Source organism: Canis aureus, chromosome 10, assembly GCF_053574225.1.
Source record: "Canis aureus isolate CA01 chromosome 10, VMU_Caureus_v.1.0, whole genome shotgun sequence".
NCBI lineage: Eukaryota > Metazoa > Chordata > Mammalia > Carnivora > Canidae > Canis > Canis aureus.
In genome coordinates, this window is record NC_135620.1 from 12,306,074 (window position 1) to 12,328,034 (window position 21,961).

A 21,961-nucleotide genomic window follows, 5' to 3' on the forward strand; every position below is an offset into this window, starting at 1 on the left:
AAGTATCAGATATTTAATTTTTTTTTAATCAGATAGGTGTTTGTTTTTGTTTTTGTTTTGTTTTGGTTTGTTTTTACTTTTGTTCATTTCTGGCATAATAAAACAATTGTGGATTATAATCATGTTTAGGTTTACTTATTTTTTATTTTTTAAAGATTTTATTTATTTATTCATGATAGTCACAGAGAAAGAGAGAGAGAGGCAGAGACACAGTCAGGAGAAGCAGGCTCCATGCAGGGAGCCCAACATGGGATTTGATCTCCTGGATCAGGATCACACCCTGGGCCAAAGGCAGACGCCAAACTGCTGCGCCACCCAGGGATCCCTCATGTTTGGGTTTAAATCTTACTCTTAATCATCTTGGGAAGTAAGTCATTCCCTGAAGATTCTTTGCCTTTTTTTCCCCCTTAACTTTGGTGGTGTACCCTTTCCCAGATCTCTCAGGTATTCATTGTCATGCTTGCTTTTCTCCATTGATCCCACTCTTAGGAATGGATCTGTAACTTGAAATGTAGGCTACAGTGTAAATATGACTTAATCACCCAAAATGTTATAGAGCATCAAGACAGCACTGTAGATTGATTTTGGAGAAATTTCATGCATCGCTCAGGACAGTTTAAGCATATATTTGGTAATTTATCTCTGTAATATTATTTACCAATATCTATTTATAGAATTCCAATAATATTGTAAGCCAGGACAATATGCCTGAGGATAAGAAACATTTTAGGTCTCTGATAACCATCCCTCTGGCTCTAAAGATGGAGTTCCTACTTCCAAATAGTCATGAGAATTTCTGAACCTCAGAAAGTCATGTTCTAGCCTTCTGAAAGGGTCTTTTCTCTTTTCAGCCTTTACAGATTCCTGTCCCTAGAGCCCTTCCACAGTGGCAAGCTGAGTTTTGAATTATGGTTTTATTTATTTACCAGTGGGAACTTTTTAAGCTATGAAAACATGTTGTATTTGGTTTGCATTTATTTAAAACACATGTGTCATATTTATTGATTCTGGAGAAAGCATTTATAAGTAAAAAAAAAACTTTCTGTAGATATTAAAGAAACAAATTAATCTTTTGGACAATATGCTTGGAGCCATGATCTCTTTAGGTTCAGGGTTCCTTGGCTGGAGAACAGCAGGTAAAACTTCTTAGTGGGAAGAACTGAGATGGAATACAAGAAGCTCAGAAGGAAAGTTGGTTTCTTTTGCACTTCTCATCCTGTCACTCATTAGCTGATCATTTTAGCAAATTTCTCCTTCCTCTCTTGACAGCTCAATCTGCTCTTCTGCCTTCAGACCTATTATCTGAAAATTTAAAGCATGGAACATAGAATATAAGAAAAGATAAAGGTGAGAAGGAGCTCTTTGAAGAGAGGATGAATGATGAAGGAGGGGAATAGCTAAATGGTACTTTTTTTGAATTAATTGTATTCTTCCTTTTTTCTTTCCTGGGCTTCTGTTCACCAAAGAACTCTCCATTCTTGATCAATAGCAGTTTGATGCAGCCGCCATTTATCATCAGGAATAAGTTGAGCCTTCCTGCCTTCTGTTGTTTGGCGTTTAATTTTACCAAGCCCTGGATTTATTCCCTCTCATTTCCTCTTTGGAAATATTGCTTAGAAAGCAAAAGTAACTAACATTTGATTCAATTGGAATTTAATCTTCTGAGTTCTTCCAAGGCAATACTAGTCTCATTATAGCCTGTTTTATACAGACTCTGGAACGGCAGGAGGAAAAAGTAAGAAGAGGTAGGTAGGTTTCTAAATGCTAAATGATCCAATTATAATTAGTTTGTCCCAGATAACTCAAGGCCTAGGAAACAGAGACAGCCTACTGTAGTGGAACTTGCCTTGTTTTAGGAGAACAACCATCAGGAACAAAATTGTCAAGAAAAGAACAAAAATTTCTAGAAACAGGATTTTAAGTCAATCAGGGAAAAAACAGCAAATAAATGGATGATACTGTAATGATGTAATCAGCAATGGCTTCTGGACTCAGGCTTTTGAATAAAACATATTTTTGGACCTCAGAACCATTAGGAATATGTGAAAGAGGGAAATTTTCTCTGTCTTCTCCATTCTCTGTTTTTCATGAGAGTATAGATTAACAGGGTCAAACCTAGGTTATGCCTGTCAGCTGAATGAATGTACCTCAGTTTTGCTTAGGAAGATAAAGATGAAGGAAGGAAGATTTGAAGGAAGGAACACTGTGAAGGCAGGAAGAAGATTTTTGATTGACAATGAACAAATTCTGTCACCAAGAATGTTTAATGTCAGTTTCTTAAGACAACTAAGGAACTGCAAAGTGTTATTTTCTACTTAATTTAGCAAATGGCATTCTAAGATTTGAGTAAGTTAAATGTGTAATCCCACATGGGAACTAACTAAACTGAAAGCAACACTAACCTACCAGTCAAATGAGACACAGTAGAACCAGTGACAGAATCAGGATATAATCAGAGTCACTTCCTTTAGGCAAAGCTCGTATATTCAGAAATTGCTGAATTTCTGAAGAATAGAAAGTCATAAGTTACCATTAAACAAAAGAAGATAACAGTTGATATGTAGTTGAGATTATAAGGTAAACAGAAGAGAAAGCCAAAGATAGGATACACCTATCCCCTTTGCCTTTCTGGGAGGAATTTCTCTTGCTATCTCGACTCAAGGAATTTAGGGAAACTAAATGTTGCTTCTTTAAGAGAAAGTAAACCAAACTTGAGATTACAGTTACAAGTTAATTGCTGTATTTTTGTTTCTTGGTAGAAAATAAAACATTTTTTCCAAACTTATTTTCCTTTATTTGCACAGTGAGTATAATCAATGTGTACCTGAGTTCAATATATTAATGATGTTTACTAGTCATGTGACTTGAGGCAAATAATATTTTTTAGCTCTTTTCCTCATCCACAAAATGGGAATTATAATACAGTCTTCTTAAATTTTTTGAAAAGGTATAAGGAGATTTTAAGATATTATAGGTTAAAAGAAGATTTTTAAGATAGTATCTAAAAAATTTGGACATGGATTATCAGTAAACACCATCTCTGAGAAGCTTTTTTTTTTTTTTTAAGATTTTATTTATTTATTCATGAGAGACACAGGGAGAGAGAGGGAGGCACAGACACAGGCAGAGGGAGAAGCAGGCCCCATGCAGGGAGCCTGACATGGAACTCGATCCTGGGTCTCCAGGATCAGGCCCTGGGCTGAAGGCGGCGCTAAACCACTGAGCCACCCGGGCTGCCCTCTGAGAAGCTTTATGTAAGGTTATAAACTTACCAATACACAGAAAATACAAATAAAAAGAAGGATTCTTCAAAAAACCAAGCCAAAATAAAAGGTCAGTTTTCCAGAGTGGTGCATTAGAAACGGCAAATACCCACCATTTGCTTCGACGTGGATGGAACTGGAGGGTATTATGCTGAGTGAAGTAAGTCAATCGGAGAAGGACAAACAGTGTATGTTCTCATTCATTTGGGGAATATAAATAATAGTGAAAGGGAATATAAGGGAAGGGAGAAGAAATGTGTGGGAAATATCAGAAGGGGAGACAGAACATGAGAGACTCCTAACTCTGGGAAATGAACTAGGGGTAGTGGAGGGGGAGGTGGGCGGGTGTGTGTGTGTGTGTGACTGGGTGACGGGCACTGAGGAGGGCACTTGATGGGATGAGCACTGGGTGTTATTCTATATGTTGGCAAAATGAGCACCAATAACAAATAAATAAAAAAAAAAACAAAAGGTCAGTGCACTAACAGGATAATAAAATGATTGCTACTATTAATAATAAATTTTAGAAAGAGCTATTTATAAGACTTAGTGCATATCTGAAATAGTATTTTATGCTTGTAACTTCCAATGAGTTCATAATCATTTGCAAATAAAAAGTATATACACTTTTTAAGGGAATTGGCAAGTAGAAACACCTGTATTTTGTTAGAGGAGGACTTTTCTTTTTTTTTTTTTTTTTTTTTTTTTTTTTTAGAGGAGGACTTTTCTATGTAGGTTTTGGTAATTTCCATCAGGCCTTAGAAGGAATTACAGAGGAGCAGAAATAAGGTCCTGGGTAGAAATTAACCCATTTGTAAAAGACACTTAACATTTATAAAGAAAATCTCAATCTGTTAGGGTGTCTTCCTCTCTGTACAAAGAAGAGGTGTTGAATAAATTTCCAAACGATGACTAAAACTCTTATCAATACTTACCAACTTAAATCTATATAAAAACAATATTCTTGTTTACTGTGTTTTACCTGGTAAACTCCCATAGCTGGCCTCCCTTCCCTAACCAACATTTCTTTTGTCTTTAGCTGGAGATGATATTTTTTTTTCTTTTTTTTATTTTTTATTTTTTTTTGGAGATGATATTTAAAGTGATGGCTGTGATCATTTAGGGGAACTATTCAGTGTTCCAGAATAGCTTCCATGTATACAGGAGGTATACATGTTATTAAACTTGTGTTTGTTTTTCTCCTGTTAATCTGTCTTTTTATTACAGGGCAGTCTCAGCCAAGAGCCTAGAATGGTAGAAGAAAACATTTTTTTCCTCCTCTATGGAATTATTAGAAATCCTATGTTTTGATATATATTTGTGGCTTTTTGTATCGTGACCTATCAGCGAGTGGAATGTTACAGTTATAAAAATATTTTTTAGGTCATTGAAAATACATCATTATGTATGTATTATGTGTGATGCATATATATTATTCATTTGCCCAAATCCAAAGAATGTATAGCACCTACAGTAATCACTAAATTATGGATATTGGGTGGTGATGAAATCTCAGTGTAGGTTTATCTTTGGTGAAAAAATACACCATTCTGGTTAAGTGATGTTGCAAATGAGGGAGAATATGCATGTGTGGGGATGGTATCTCACAATTTTCTTGTAAACCTAAAACTATCCTTTAAAAAACAAAAAGGCTTTTAGAAAACATTAAACAACAACAACAACAACAAAATATTTTTGTGTAATTCTGGTTGTTGTAATGATGTGCTGACTTTATCCATGCTACTAGACCACTAAATATAGTAAAAAGAATAATGATTTTTAAGAAACTCTAGCAGGGTTGTGATACTGATTCATAGGCAGATCTACCTGTAGTTTAGAAATATAAATACAAAACTACATATGGCAGATTTCCTTTATTAAGCTACTCTGATTAAAGCTACTTAATACACTAGTGAGAAAGCAATGTCTATGGAGATATTTTGAGATTGTTGACTAACAGATGTTTCTCATTGTTCACCAGGATGGAGAACAATATATATGAGGAACCTCTTTCTGTCTCAGGAGCTCTCTGATTTATACTCTGCTCAGACAGGTATATAATGATTTGAAATATGTAGGGTTGTTCTAGAGATAAACAGCTGTATAGTCAAATGTTAGTTAATTTGGATTAAGAATTCCTGGAAAATAAAGTGACTTTTGTAAACATATCAGCTCTTTCTTGGCAAGTTATTTGTATTCTACATATTGATTCATATTACACACATTATGTAGAAGTACCTGTTCACCTTAAAAATAAAACAACCAATTGCTTTACCGGCATGATAGGTTTATTCAGGAATAGCAGAATTACAACTCAAAATATGCAAGCTGTGGCAAACGATAGGCAAACTTGGAGACTAAAAAAGAGGAATCTTACTTTATAGAGAAAAGGATGAAGTTGGGAAGTCAGAAGGGGAGTGTGAGTTCAGGATGGCAATGGACTCTCGTTGGCTGAGTTGTGGTATTTTCTTATTGACTGGGCTCCCTGCTGGGCCAGAAATTCCTTCCTTCCTTTTGTAGTAGGTTTCCTCCTTTTGGAAATGCTCAGTGTCTCTGTTGGGGTCTGCAATTGACAACGAGTTGTGGTACATTATAGAACTCCCTCTTCCGCCCTCCCAACTTCATTTTAAATGGGGTTTCTTTTATTAAGTTTCACATCCATCTTATAATTCTTTCTTGCTACATTGGTTATTTGGGATATTAGGAGAGAGAAAGAGAAGCTTAAAATACCTACATTTATTACTGGAAGCAAAAATATGTGACAGATAAAATAAGAATTGTGTGCATCTCTTGCCACTGGCATCATTATCAGCTAGGGACTTAGAAATGCAAATACTTGGGCTCCACCTCAGCCCTACTAGATCAGGAATTCTGAAGGTGAGGTCTGGCAAATGGATTTAACAAGCCCTCTAGGTGACTTTAATGCATGCTAAACTTTGTGAGTGACTGTTCTAAAGGACAGGGGTTCCATTGTAATAAGTATTGGGAAAATATGATTACATGATGGATATTTCAAGCTCTGCAAAACAGAAGAGAGTCTTGACTGAATTAGAGGAAATTAATATGAAATTCAGGTCTTATGTGGCTTATAGAGGCTGAGAACCAATTAAAATCCCAAATTATGTCTTTCCCATATCTCCTCACAGACTACTCTTGGAATGTGCATAATTATTATGCAGTCCCAGCACATGCACACACACATACACGCATACATAATTCACATGAAAGAATGTAAACAAACCAAATAGAAGTCACTTTTGATTCTTAGTTGCTCTGCATTAGCTGTGTACTTCTTGTCTCGATTATTTAAAAAAAATCCTATTCAAATCTTGTTTCATACACATCTCTCAAAATGAAAGTACATTAATGAACATAAGAAAGAGAAAATTGGGGATCCCTGGGTGGCGCAGCGGTTTGGCGCCTGCCTTTGGCCCAGGGCGTGATCCTGGAGACCCGGGATCGAATCCCACATCAGGCTCCCGGTGCATGGAGCCTGCTTCTCCCTCTGCCTGTGTCTCTGCCTCTCTCTCTCTCTCTCTGTGACTATCATAATAAATAAATAAATAAATAAAATAAAATAAAAAATTTAAAGAAAGAGAAAATTGCTAAAGAAATGACTACTGTAATACTGACGGCCTTCATTTCTATTTCTTTATACAAAGAGATCTTTTGGTTAGCCCCAGAAATATTTTAGTTATTTAGAAAAAAAATAGAACATTAAGTTGTCGTTTTAAAACCTCCCTTGTAAATATAGCATGCAATTAATTTTGCAGCCCAGGTACACAATTTTCACTTGATGGGAAATTAAGTTACATAAGGAGGTCATATTTTACATAATTTATTTTTGAATAAGTAAATGTATTTGCTGATATTTTGTTTCTACATAAATTTCTTAGATAAAGCAAAATTCACATTTTGTATCATTTAATGTGTGTGGCTTATTTAAAAAAAAATTGTATTTATTTATTTGATATCAAGCACAAAGGAGGCAGGCATAGGGAGAAGTGGAACTTGGGCTTGATCCCAGGACTCCCAAGATCATGACCTGAGCTGAAGGCAGACACTTAACCAAGTGTGCTGCCTAGGTGCCCCTGTGTATGGCTTATTTTTAAAGGAACCAAGGAGCAAGGATCAAATAACACTGAAATTAAGTTGTTTTGTTAAACTGTTTGATTTGGACTAGTTTTAAATTTCAGGTTAATTTGCAAAGATAGCACAGAAAGTTCCAGTGTACCCTTTACCCAATTTCCCTTAAGACTAGCACTTTGTATAATTATGCTATGTTCTTTAAAACTGAGAAATTAACAGTGGTACAATGCTATCAACTAAACTACAGACTTTATTGAGATTCCATCAATTTTTCTGCTACTCTCTTTTCTCTGTTTTAAGATTCAGTTTAGGATCCCAGATTAAATTTAGTTGTTGTGTGTGCTTAGTTTTCATATCCGTGAAAGTGTCCCAGTGTTTTTCTCTTTTATTTATTTTTTCTCTTTTATTTTTATTTTATTTATTTTTATTTTATTATTTGTGTGTGTGTGTCTTTCTCTTTTAGAAGTAATTGGGTTTTGGCACTTTTTCAGAAGAAATGGGTAGATATTTTTAAGAGCCCCTCACTTTTGCTTTTTTTTTTTTTAAGAGTTTTTAAATATATAATTTATTTTTTCATGAGAGACACAGAGAAAGAGGCAGACACAAGCAGAAGGAGAAATAGGCTCCCTGCGGGGAGCCTGATGTATGACTTGATCCCAGGACTTCGGGATCATGACCTGAGCTGAAGGCAGATGTTTACCACTGAGCCACCTGGGCGTCCCCTTCAGTTCTGCTTTTATAATGTTTTCTCATGCACATATAACAGACATGAGTTCATACTGACATCTCTGACTCTTAATTCACCTCAGAAGTCATCCTACCCTCCTTCTACTTCCTTTTGCTTTTTTGTAGCCTCTTTATCTTTTATGATAAACTGACTCTAAATACCTGTAATTTGTACAATCCTGGTATACATGTAAAGTAACTAAGAAATGCTAGCTCTTACCCCTATGAGATACAAATTTACCATCTAGACTACAGAGCTCACGAGTGGTTCTCTTTGTCTCTAGTCTGATGGCATCCAGTGAAAACGTTGGTTGCCAAACTTTCTGAGTCAACTTCTTTTTGCCTACCCCCTTTGCTTTCTTGTTTTACAATTGTAACACAGTTAGATTGTTTTTATGGATTAAAATAATGGTTCAGTTGTATTATTTCCAGCTTCCCTTGCATTATTTACTATCATTAATGCTAGCTTTGCTATACAGAATTTCTAAGTATGAATATATATCTCTGTAGGCTTTTTTTTTTTTTTTTGTCCTTTGGTATATTTGTTCATCTGTATGCTAACGTCATTTATTTTATTTTTTTTAAATGTTTTATTTATTCATGAGAGAGAGAGAGAGAGAGGCAGAGACACACACAGGAAGAGGGAGAAGCAGGCTCTATGCAGGGAGCCTGATGTGGGACTCGATCCCGGGTCTCTAGGATCACACCCCAGGCCGAAGGTGGCATTAAACTGCTGAGGCACCCAGGCTGCCCTACCATTTAGTTTAAATAAAACTTTATAAGAATTGATGTCTGGGCTCTCTGCTCCTCCCCGCCCGACAGACAGCCGCATCTTCTGGTGCAGCGCCAGGCGCGTCCCCGAGACACACTGGTGAAGGTCGGAGTGAACGGACTTGGCCGTATTGGGCGCCTGGTCACCAGGGCTGCTTTTAACTCTGGCAAAGTGGATATTGTCGCCATCAATGACCCCTTCATTGATCTCAACTACATGGTGTACATGTTCCAGTATGATTCTACCCACGGCAAATTCCACGGCACAGTCAAGGCTGAGAACGGGAAACTTGTCCTCAACGGGAAGTCCATCTCCATCTTCCAGGAGCGAGATCCCGCCAACATCCAATGGGGTGATGCTGGTGCTGAGTATGTTGTGGAGTCCACTGGGGTCTTCACCACCATGGAGAAGGCTGGGGCTCACTTGAAAGGCGGGGCCAAGAGGGTCATCATCTCTGCTCCTTCTGCTGATGCCCCCATGTTTGTGATGGGCGTGAACCACGAGAAGTATGACAACTCCCTCAAGATTGTCAGCAATGCCTCCTGCACCACCAACTGCTTGGCTCCTCTAGCCAAAGTCATCCATGACCACTTCGGCATCGTGGAGGGCCTCATGACCACCGCCCATGCCATCACTGCCACCCAGAAGACCGTGGACGGCCCCTCTGGGAAGCTGTGGAGTGACGGCCGAGGGGCTGCCCAGAACATCAGCCCTGCTTCCACTGGCGCTGCCAAGGCTGTGGGCAAGGTCCTCCCTGAGCTGAACGGGAAGCTCACTGGCACGGCCTTCCGTGTCCCCACCCCCAATGTATCAGTTGTGGATCTGACCTGCCGCCTGGAGAAAGCTGCCAAATATGACGACATCAAGAAGGTAGTGAAGCAGGCATCGGAGGGACCCCTCAAGGGCATCCTGCGCTACACTGAGGACCAGGTGGTCTCCTGTGACTTCAACAGTGACACCCACTCTTCCACCTTCGATGCCGGGGCTGGCATTGCCCTCAATGACCACTTTGTCAAGCTCATTTCCTGGTATGACCATGAATTTGGCTACAGCAACCGGGTGGTGGACCTCATGGTCCACATGGCCTCCAAGGAGTAAGAGCCTCCTGGACCACTAGCCCCAGCAAGAACAAGAGGAAGAGAGAGGCCTTCAGCTGCTGGGGAGTCCCTGCCCCAACTTAATCCCCCAACACACTGAATCTCCTGACCTCCAATTTACATCCTAGACCCCAAGGAAGGGGAGGGGCTTGGGGAGCCCTACCTTGTCATGTACCATCAATAAAGTATACTGTACCCAGCCAAAAAAAAAAAAGAATTGATGTCTGCTAGAAGATACCTTCCTTCATTCTCATTATTTCAGCTTTATGAATTTGAAGAACGCTTTTTAAATTTTATGAGAAAGCCAATTCAGATATTGATGGGATATATTTTATGAATATTGTCATCTTCATTGTACAGTTTTCCTATCCATTAAGATAGTGTATTTCCACATTTTACATATTCCCTGATGTCCTTCCATAATATTCTGTACATTTTTAAATAATTCTTTTTATGATTTTTGTTAGTTTTATTTCCAGTTATCTATAGGTTTTTTATTATAATAATTTTAAAAACATCTATTCCTAAATGTTTCTTACCAGGTTATAGGGAAAGATGGATTTTTGGGTAGTCAACTTTCAGACACTTATACAGTTATCACTTATAAGCTGTGATAATTTGTAGGTTCTCCTGGATTTTTTTTTTATGATTACATTGCACATTTAGTGGACAACTGCACTTTTGCTTCTATTCTCATCTTGAAATCGGTCTCAGTCTCTCTCGTACTTTGTTTTGTTGCATTACCTGAATTTTGTAATATCATGGTAAAGAGAACAATAATAGCAGGCATAGTCTTGCTTCTAACTTTTAAAAGTTGTCTTTTGACACATCACCAATATATGTAGATATCATTTTTTGACAGATTTTTTTATTGGTTAAAAAGTTAAATTTATTCCTTGTTCACTGAGATTTTTCTCTTAAATCGTGAATCATTAAACTTTTACCAACATTCCTATGCATTTATTATTAATAAGGTCATTTGACTTCTGATTTTTTACGGTTCAGTTTGGTGAATTACTTAAAGGATTGCTCAAGATTAAGATAGCTATTATATTAAATTAGATGTAGTAATGATTTACTCACTATTTTTTGTGTATTTTTTTATTCAGTTTGCAAATATTTAGGATTCCTGCATAAAAATTCACAGGTAAAATTGGCCAACAAAGTTGTTGGTTGTTTGTTTTGGTATTTTTGTTTTGCTGTGAGGTGTTTTTGCTGTTTGTTTGATTTTGGCATCAAGATAATGGAGTTTTTGTAAAATTAGTTACATTACTGTCCATTTCAAAGAGCGGTATGTGATATTTCTGGTTTCTTCTTTAGGGGCTCAGAAATAGGGAAGACAGGTGTAAAGCTCAGGTAAGGAAAATACCACATGAGAGTGATATGTTCCTACCCCAGTTCTGGCTTTAAGTAGGCTACCAGAATTTAGATGCTTTTCTCAGAAAAACAGAGGATAATTATTAGGAAAAACAAATAAATATGAGTGTTTTTATACACCTATGTTTATAAATTTAAAGATTTGTACCTGATACACAAACAATTGAAGGACTCTGTGTGTGTGTGTGTATGTGTGTGTGAGAGAGAGAGAGAGAGAGAGAGAGAAGAGACAGAGAAAAGGTGTGAAATCATATGTGACATAATAGACATGCAGGAAGGATAAATCAGGAGAGAAACAAAACAGAACAAAATCATTCAGGAATTGTGTTTGAGTGAATTTTGGCTTTATTACTTACTGAAGGAATATTAGGATGAAGGAGAAAACCTTACCAGGATATGTGACAGGGAAAGGCACTGTATGAAAGCATTTTAAAATTATTCCTCCACCCCTGAGAAGAACTATCTCATAAAATTAATAAACTTATTTTCATTTAAATGCATTACTTTTAAATTTTGATTGTTGCCTCCTCAGCACTCTTGGGCAAAAATGTATTATTACCCCTTTGGATTTGCACCTGGTCAATTCCCTAGGACTTTGTAACTATCTGCTTCCCCAGATGTGCTGAACAGCAGTGATCCAAGGATCATTTATCTTCCTTAAATAGCCACAAAATAAAGTGAGGAAAATCAAAGAAAGTCATTTCTTTGACATCTAAAATGTGCATTACTTCCAAAAAGAAAGGAAGGCAAGAAGGAAGAGGAAGAAGAGCTGATACAAGAAAAATGAACAAGCTGTGTGTCTCTTTGGCTTGAAAATAATGATTTAAAGCTAAAACATATATAATAATTATAGCCAAGAATAAAGTTGTTATAATCTTTAAAAACATAAAATTACTAAAATCATGCTTTACTCAATCCAACTCTTGTCTCTCATAGACTCATTATGCATGCTCCTTTAAGAAGAGCAGATGTTCAGGAATTATTTTTGATTTTCCACCAATTAAGTAATGTAACCTTGGCACAATATCTATATTTGGCCATCCGAAAAGAATGTTTATTAGTATCAACGTAGTATGCAGTAGATGCCTAAAAAGCAATAGAAGATTCATATTCCACCCCATAGTTCATGATCTACAGTCTTGATAAGAATATTTGGAAAATACAGTGGAAGTACAACAAATCTGGTGTCTGAGGGTCAGAGAATAGATTTCTTTTCCCTTATAGTTCTTTTATCTCAATCCTGTTACCACATTTGTCAGTTTTTAATATGCGATATGTATCTTTCACAATGAAGAAATGCTAATAGCTATTATTCACTTGCCTCTGAAAATTTAACTACCTCTATCCACTAGTGAGTGGGATTACTTATGTGTGTGGGTTGAGACCTGCTGTAATTAAAATTACTTAACAATGTGTAATTTTTATTCAAAAAGAATTGTCTGTGCTTTGGGAGTCCCTTTGCAGCCATATGCTCTAGTATGATTATTACATATATAAGGACAGTGTGTATGATATAAAGGTACCATGAGAACACAAAGGGATAGAATTTTTGTTATATTAACAATCACAGTCTTATTAACACAAATTTTAGAAAAAGAAAAATAGGGTATTGGCTGTCATTTAGAAAAATGGTTTGATAAACTTTGCTTGCTCTACTGCAAAGAAAAAAAATGAGACAGGAGTTGAAAATAGGTAGACAAAATTTTTTTTAGATCTGAGTAGTTAACAATAAAATAAATACTTACCTCAAATAATCTGTGGTTCCTAATATGCTTCACCTGTAGTTAAAACACAAATTTCCTCATAGACTGGCTTATTTGACCATATCTATATAATAAATATGTAATGTTTTGCAACTATAATTTGGTGAATGTTTAAGAGATGGAAGCAAAATAGACACAAACTTAGTATTTTAAATAAGTATTAAATATCAAATGGCATATTTTCACATGAAGTCAGGAAGAGAAGAAAACTGAGCTGAATACATTAATTCATCCTTTTATAACGCAAAGGGAGCCTGCCATACTCTGCATCTTTAAATGTTCTCTAGAAGAGGATGCCAGTTAGTGAACAAATGAAAGGTGAATATAGGGGTTGCTTCAGTGTAGTTTCACAGGACAGCTGCACAGTACTTCAGTATAGATTTGTTACATAGATCTGGTTTCCTTTGCATTTCTGTGTACTTCTGTGTCTTTTATATTTCAATAATTACAAGCTATGATTTGAATTAGTATCAAAAATATGAGAATGATAGTTTTAGTGTTTTAGTAGGTATCAGTACTGTGACTGGCAGCTGTAAGGTGACATTACAGTAAAATAATGAGTTTTGAAGGTTTACATCATAATAGGTACATTCCTCACACATATAAAAAGCTGTTTACTCTTTACATCTTCAGGAAAATAACCTGTTATAAAATAATACTTAAACTTAAGTATCAAGTCTGGAAATCTCTGAAAAGCAAGATACTAGACAGTCTGGTTCGTCTCATACTGTCCCATCTTCATTTCAAGTCACTATGAGCAAGGTGTGCCACTGTGAGAGAACTGGGACCATTCTGTTAACTTCTTGCTTACTTTGCAAGCTCACATTTAACCCAGCACACATCCCTCTCATCACATTTGGCAGAACACCCAGTGTTTGTAGTTTGCCAGGGCACCTTCCACCACACAAACCTTGGAGCTAAGTGATGCAGGAAATTGAGGGGAAGAACTTCTGTTGTTCAGTCCATCATGGTCACTGGTGATCAAGCTGAGTTAATCTCTCCCAAAACAAGCAGCCCCATCCATCCGAATGCCTGCTTCCTTACCTCCAAGCCAGACTGCTGGTCCTCGGCCATGGCTCCCAAGGGTGAGGGGCAATGTGCTAGGACTGCAGGGAGCACAGAGGCACTCCCTCCCAGGCACTCTCTGTTCTCTGGTGCAGTGAAGGAATTTTTTTGAAGGTATCTGCTTTTCCAAGAACCTTATTAATTCTCTACCACTCTTGAAACATACTTCCTTTCTCTCTGTAGTTGAATCATTTCCTTCTCCCTTGAAGTTTTGTAGCCATGCTGGAGCATCCCAGAACATCAAATACTGTTTTCAGATTCTAGGGAAACCCAGATATTATCCAAGAGCAAAAATGCGGCTGCTCTGAAAAGAAGTAAGGAGTGAAAGGGGGAAAAACTCTTTTTATGTATAGCAAAAACTACACAAATGTAAAAATTTTCAGAATACTATTTTGCAAAGTTATGTACTAAATCTTGCTTAGGTTTTTTTGTTAGTTTTTGGTTTATTTTATTTGTTTGGGTAAGACAAAAAAATGTACATCCTTAGGACCTAAGCAAAGGAATGTTTTTTCTAGAAATAACATTAATAATCAAGTAGAAGGATTCTTCAAAAAAATGAGAAAAAGAGGTGGGAAAGATTCAGACTGCACTTGAAAGGAAGTGCTTATTTTCATCAGTACAGACTGCTATAACAAAATACCTTAGAGTGGATGGCTAAAACAACATGTGTGTATTTCTCACAATTCTGGAAAGTAGGAAATCCAAGGTCACGGTACTAACATTGCCTGACTGGAGTGGCTTCATGGCTTGTAGACAACTGTTTTCTCTCTGTGTGCTCTCGTGGCCTATCCTCAGGGAGTGCTTCTAGAGAGATCTGTGGTCTCCTCCTTTAAGAAAATTGCTAACTCCATCATGAAGGTACCACCCTCATGACCTCATCAAAAACCAACCACCTCCCCCAAAGCCTACATTTAGGTATCCTCATGTTGAAGATGAACATTTCAACACGTGAATTTCAATGGAACACAAACATGCAGTCCATTGTGATGTTATTAGGAGCATTTTTTTTCAACTTAATGTAACTAACACACAATTTTCAGGTTTAAATTTATCATCCTGGCCATCATGCAGGCCACTATTGTTCTTTCTTCTTCTGTTCATGGCTGAATCTTAATCATGATCTCTCTTCCTTTCTTCAGTTATGTGGCTATCCCAATCAGCTACCTTGGCATTTCTCCTAATATATCTTACCATTTTTTCAAATTCAGTAAGCCCAAAACTGAGCTTACCCTCATATTTTTCTCAAAACATCCTTCCTGGCATTCTGAATTCTCTGACTTGAGCCAACAATGACCTGGTCCACTCATTCCAGAGTTTCAGTCATCTTTGAAGTATTCCTGTAATTTCCCCTATCAAGTATGGTTCTCAAGTATGATATACTTGGTTTTTCCTTTCTAGCCTTACTCACTTCACTGTCATCATTTCTGATTCAGGCAGTTATTATTATTTCATGTTTAGAGGATTGCCACTGTCACTTTACTTTTTTTCTTTTTTCTATTTCTACTCCTGCCAGACCCTATTGTAGCCCCTGGATTTTTCCTCCTCCAGTTTACCTTGGTTAATGTTACTCCATTGCTTAAGATTGTGGATTCTTTCCTTATATTTCTGTGGTAACAATTGCTTGTTTCTGGCCATCACAGCCGTATGATATGGTCTCATTTCACTTCTACATTCACCTCCATCAAACTCACTGACAAAATTTTTCTTTCTTGCCTGCCTTTCCCTTTCCTGGTACACTTTCAGAGCTTTTGTCTTCCGCATCTCAAAATTCCACCATTCCTTGAGGCCTGGTTTTATTTGACACTATCTTTATTAACTCTACCTGATGTTCCAGCCATTCATTAATAGACTTCTCTCACAAGAACTGCTGTTATATTTCTTATGCCATCCACTTGATGCACAATGTCCATTGATTCGCATTTTACTTTGTTTGGGTTATTTTGTTTTGCTTGGGTTTATTTGTATCTAAAGCAGGCTTAAATTTACATTCACAACTCAAGATCTGTACATGTGTAATTTTAGTTATCTTTTACACCACAACTAGCTTTGCTTGGAACTGAGCCAAGTTCTGGGGTTCACACTTCTGATGAAAAGTCTTTTGATTCTCAATAATCACACACTAAGATATCTCAATTTCCACAACAGGAAAGGGCCCAGGATGTTTTTTAGATTTCTTCTATCACTCTCTGGAAGTGTGCAAGATAAGATAGGGATGATGTTACCATTGTGTCTGTCATTACAGTAGCAGACTCATAATGGCTTATGTCCAAGTGCATAGTTCTATCTTAGCCTCTGCTGCCTTTTAACACTTAGCAGTTTGCCTAGCTTCAGTTATAGCCATGGCCTATGGATTCCATGTATGTTTGCCCAGTTCAACTACCACTGCCTTCCAAGTCAAAGCTCTTACATATTGCCACTTCTGGACTCAGACCAAACACAACCTATTGGATATAAGATCTGGCTTTACAATAAGCCACTAAAGGGTTGGATGATACCCTTTGGTATTGGCGGTAACTAACCTCCTATGGAGAAAATAGAACATTCTAAGGAGCTGTTCAGATAAACATCTCTTTTTTTCTTCCCTTTGAAAAACTTTCTAAAGCATAGTTTCTCTGTAGAGTTGGTCTAGAAATGTCCTTCATCACTGAGTGGACACACCTTTGCTGAGAAAGTAGCTAATTGTGAAGCCACAGCCAGTATGGGGCCTTGAGGCCAATTCACAGCTTCCTCCCCTTTCTTCCATACTTCATATATTCTTTCTCTCACTCATAGGCTCTGAGATTACATATTACCAAATCTTTGGGGTATTCTGGAACCAATTCAAGTGAGGGCTGGTGTTGGTTTTCTCCACAACACCAAGCAGTTCTTGGACACCAGCTGGGTGTCCTACAATTCAAATCACTTCTGACACTGTTTGCTTGTATCAGATCCCTTAGGTTAAGGGTTCAGTCTTACCAGACTGACCCTCACAGAGATGTCAGACACCAGTCGGCATCCTGGGCTCCTGACCAGTCAACTATAGACTGGAGCTTTCAACAACTCTTGCCTTGGGTTTCAGATGCCGGTAGCAAGTCCAAGTTGTTACCAGTATTTCTAATCAACCAGATATAACTCAGAGATTCCCACCACCCCTCCTTTTTTGGGTTTAATTTGATAGAATGGCTCACAGAACTAGAGAAAAACAGTTTCCTTATTAGATCAGTGGTTTATTATAAAAGGATATAACTCAGAAATAGGGAGATAGGAGTGATGCATAGGGAAAGATAAGGGGAAAGGATGTGGGAGCTTCCATGCCTTCTCCTGACATTTTCACACATTTACCAACCTGGAAGCTCTCCAAAACTAGTCACTGGAGGGTTTTATGGAGGCTTGATTATGTAGGCATGATTGCTATTTCCAAATGATTCAACCTCCATCCCTTTTCCCTTCCCTGTAGATCAGGGTAGTGGAACTAATATCTCTAATGGGTTAATCATGTTTGGCTGTTTTGGCAACCAGCTGCCAACTGTAGATACTTCTAAAATTGACCTTATTAAGATAGACTAAAGACACTTTCATAGTTATTATCACTTAGAAAATTCCAAGAGTTTTAGTAGCTTTGTCCCAACAGTGGGGAAAAGACAAAATATTTTTTTAAAAAGATTTTCTTCATTTCTTTTAGAGGAGGTAGGGGTAGGGACAGAGGGAGAGTGAGAGAGAATCCCAAATAGAGTCTATGCCAAGTGCAGAGCACCACAGGGGGCTCCATCTCCTGATCCTAAGATTACAGCCTAAGCCTAAATTGAGAGTCCAGCAGTTAACTGAGCTACCCAGCTCCTCAAAATATTTATTTATTTTGATAATGACTGGAATAAACCACAGAATCACACCAAGAAAGATCAATACTTATTCCCTCCCTCAAGCTGGTTTTCTATAAAACCTTAGCTAAGTCACTTCATAATGTGATGACCTTATCTGGCAGGCTTCCTGATTGCCCAGTAGGTATGAAATCTGACAGAAAGGTCAGGATCACGCTCTGCTCAAGCACAAACTCTGGTTCTCTTCTCTGTACTACTGTCCCAGCCTTCCCTACAGTCCAGAAGGGTCTTTCTCTTTTTCCTTCTCAGTTCTCTAATTTTTGTTTTTGCATCTTGAACCTAAATGTTTTCTGCTTCTAATAAAATCTGGGTCTTGTAAATGAATGCATTGTTCTCCAGACTATTATTTCTGACAAGTGCTTTAAAAAATCTATTTGGAAGGTCAAGTCCAGGCAATCTCTTTTTCCTCTAGGCAGCACCTTCTTTTGTCCTGATCAATGGGTAGTACTAGTTCCATGTGTTCAAGGATCACATTGCAGCAGGAAGTTTTCTGGAAATAAAAACCTTATTCAGTGGAAATCATCCAATAGAGGAATGAAAAATAATATATGTATTCAGCAATGAAAATGAATGAAATAGACCTATCTTTATCTGTCTTTATCTCAGCAAAGACATATCAATGCCTAATGTTTAGTAGAATTATGTTTCTAAGGAGATAAATATAATTTTAGCTGTATGATGAGCTCATGGACTTTTAAAAAACATTATCAATGTTCTCAATGTTTAAATGTTTTTTAGAAAAGAAAATTAATCTCAATGTAATACTTAATATATTATCCTTCTATATAGATTATATATTTAACTTGGGAACAAAAATGTATCTCTTGAGCTGGATCTCTCATGATTGCACTTCTTCATATCACTAAATAGGTGTCATGCATGTAACAGTTTCTTTGTTTATTAATTCAATAAACATTCATCCAATGGTGGTATAAAGATACTAGATTGATAGTGTGTTTATCAGTGTAATTGTGTTTATGTGTATAACTAATAAAACATTAGTTAATTTAATAACATTTTACCTAAAAATATATAATACAAATTTCAGTGAATCTAATGTTGAATTAGTTTTTCTGCTCACTGTTTAAATACCTTAAATCACTAGTGTTTTGTTCAGAAATCTGTGGCCTATTAGAAAGACTGAGTTTGCATATAGTTGGGTGTTTGAAGGAAGAGAAAAACGAGTATATTTCCAGGGAGAAAAACAGAAGAGAGGCAGTTCATTTGTCACAAAAGAATTGTGAAAAGTGCCCATCCTAGTTCCCCAACCTGGTCTGATTTTCAGTCATAATCAAATCATGTGTACACCTCTATGTGTTGGTCATGCTGGAAACTAAGTGATAAAGTAAAACTGTAACCACAGTCCTCAGGAGTACTCCAGTAGAGTTTAATCTAATCTGCTTCTTTGGGTGAAGGAATGCTTTTCAAATGGGGGGATATTTGCCCTAAAGACTGGGGATGATTTTGACAACAGAGACAGCAGAAAGCATGCCTTTCTCTTCCCTCCAATCACCATGCAATGAAAACATGGTCAAGAGACTGAGTACTGAAGCAGAGCAGAGCAGATGATAGGTAATTCACTTTCTTCATGATTGTCCCCAGACCCCATCTTATTCTCCCCAACCTCGAGAATCTGCAATAAGTTCCAACTGATTGTGCTTAAAGTTCAGTCAAAGATGATAAAGCAAAAGTCATACCTGCTCCACCCTAATCATGCTCTGGGCTCTGCAAGCAGTAGAGAAGGAAAATTAGATGGAGTCAGTACTTACTACACTGAAATCAGCTTGACTTGTGTGATGACCACTTTTATATTACTTTACACTTTCTTGAAGCCAGGAATGACTCAGGATGTGTGCATGGTGTGTGTATATTTGTGTGTGTGTGTTGAAAGGATGAAGCCCTAGTGAGTGGTAGAGCCCTGGGAAGGGAGTTCGTGGTGAGAACTACTTGGGTACAGTTGTTGTGCTTGGCCATGTACTCCTGCCAGCTTGTTCCTCCCTCCCTCATCCCCACACTTGTGCAATGCAGCAGAATCAGAGATCTGCTCACAAGGTAAACTGTGCTTTTCTTCCAGCATTTTTTCCTCTTCTATGTCTTTGAAATGTAGAAATGTCCCACTTTCTTGGACCTGATTCAGTAATCCCATAATTTCTAGTGGAAAGCCCTTAAAAGACGCCTTACTCAACTAGAGAACCTTATGACATCCTTAAAAAAAAATAAAATTAAGCACGATATGCTAACCTTGGAGGAGCTTCTCAGTTCTATATAACACCTTTCTTTTATTGCCAATGCTTCAGGCAAGACTGTGGCATCTTGTTTAAAGAGACTGAAAAACAAAAACAAAAACAAAAAACATTGAAGAGTGAGGATCCAGACAGTCTAACCTAATTTTCTACTATATCACTTGAAGCATATGTCACAAAATTAAATAATCATGGTGATTTGGTTTGATTTTATGAAAACGTGTACAGAAAAACATGTGGTGACTGAAACAATGTGGTTACCAATTTAAACAATGTTTTAAAGAAACACAATAAAAGAATAACGGTATAATTAACACATTTCTTTGACAAATTCTACTTGATTTTGTTACATAAATCCCAGCCTCTGCTAAGAATTTCTTAACGTATACTCATGTTTACTTCTCTACACAAAAGGTGATTTTCTATTTTTATGTTTTTCTGAAAGCAAATTTAATTTTGGCCCTGGGTGATAAAAATTGGTAGTCCTTCACTGTCAGAGAATTTAGTTATGATTTTTGGAAAATGATGATGGTATTCAGAAAACTGCACGGCAAACAGAAATAATCCCTGCATTTTTAGAATAAACATATCAATATCTGACAATACAGGCTTTTTGGATTCTCTCTAGCTTTTGATTTAGGAAATTCTGTTTAAAAACAAACAAACAAACAAAAAACAATAGCCATAGTCTTGGTCTCCAGCCATTCTAGGTAAATGAATTCATAGTAAAGCATTTGTGGCTTTATTTGGAGGAAAGAGTAAGCATCTCCTCTTACTTGAAAGTCTAGGGGGCGGATCCCTGGGTGGCACAGAGGTTTGGCGCCTGCCTTTGGCCCAGGGCGCGATCCTGGAGACCCAGGATCGAATCCCACATCGGGCTCCCGGTGCATGGAGCCTGCTTCTCCCTCTGCCTGTGTCTCTGCCTCTCTCTCTCTCTGTGACTATCATAAATAAATTAAAAAAAAAAAAAAAAGAAAGTCTAGGGGGAGCAAGGGATCAGCAATCCCCTCTTCCCAGGTCATCTGCCTCTGGCCAGGTGACACTATAAAAGTATTTCCTCATTTAGATACCTCATTTAGATTTCCTCATTTGTCAACCTTTTTCTATTTAAAAAGGGCTGGATGGTAAATATTTTACACTTCATGGGCCCCACAGTCTCTGTCACAACTGCCCAACTTTTTTATGCCATTGAAGTACAAAAACAGTTCTTGACAATATGTAAATAAACGAGCAAGGCTGTGTTCCAATAAAACTTTATTTACACAAGCGGAACACAGGCTGACCAGGGTTTGCTGGCCTCTACTCTAGAGCATTGGCTAATCTTTTAGGTCATCTGTCAAGTTAACTCTATAAACAATTTTCTAAGAAAACTGAAGAAACTCCCCACTCCTCACATTTTGCACTCCTCTTCCCAGGCTTGATTTCCAGCCAATGTGATAACACTAGAGTGGGAAGTATTTGTCACTCTGGCAAGGAACAGTCCTCATATTCTTCCTGGATGTGAATGTGAGCTAAATTTGAAAAACAACTGTGAAATGAATGGCTTGAAGTAAAATGTGGTTTAAAGAGGTTGACTCTAAGAATTAGCTCTGCTTCTGGCTGCCTTAGAAAAAAGGTACAGAATCAAAGACTGAATCACTGGTACAAGATCATAGCTGATACTATTCTGGCATAAAGTGCCAGGGATAAGACTCATTTCCTTAATCAAA

The 21,961-nt window shown here is 37.4% G+C and overlaps 1 protein-coding gene and 1 pseudogene across 1 annotated transcript in view; one reads left to right on the forward strand and one right to left on the reverse strand.

The window, feature by feature from the left end:
* Positions 1–21,961, reverse strand: part of LOC144321971 (uncharacterized) — a 444,052-nt gene that overhangs the window by 367,385 nt on the left and 54,706 nt on the right. The gene's annotated exons all lie outside the window — the stretch shown is intronic.
* On the forward strand, positions 8,943–10,155 carry LOC144321970 (glyceraldehyde-3-phosphate dehydrogenase pseudogene; annotated as a pseudogene).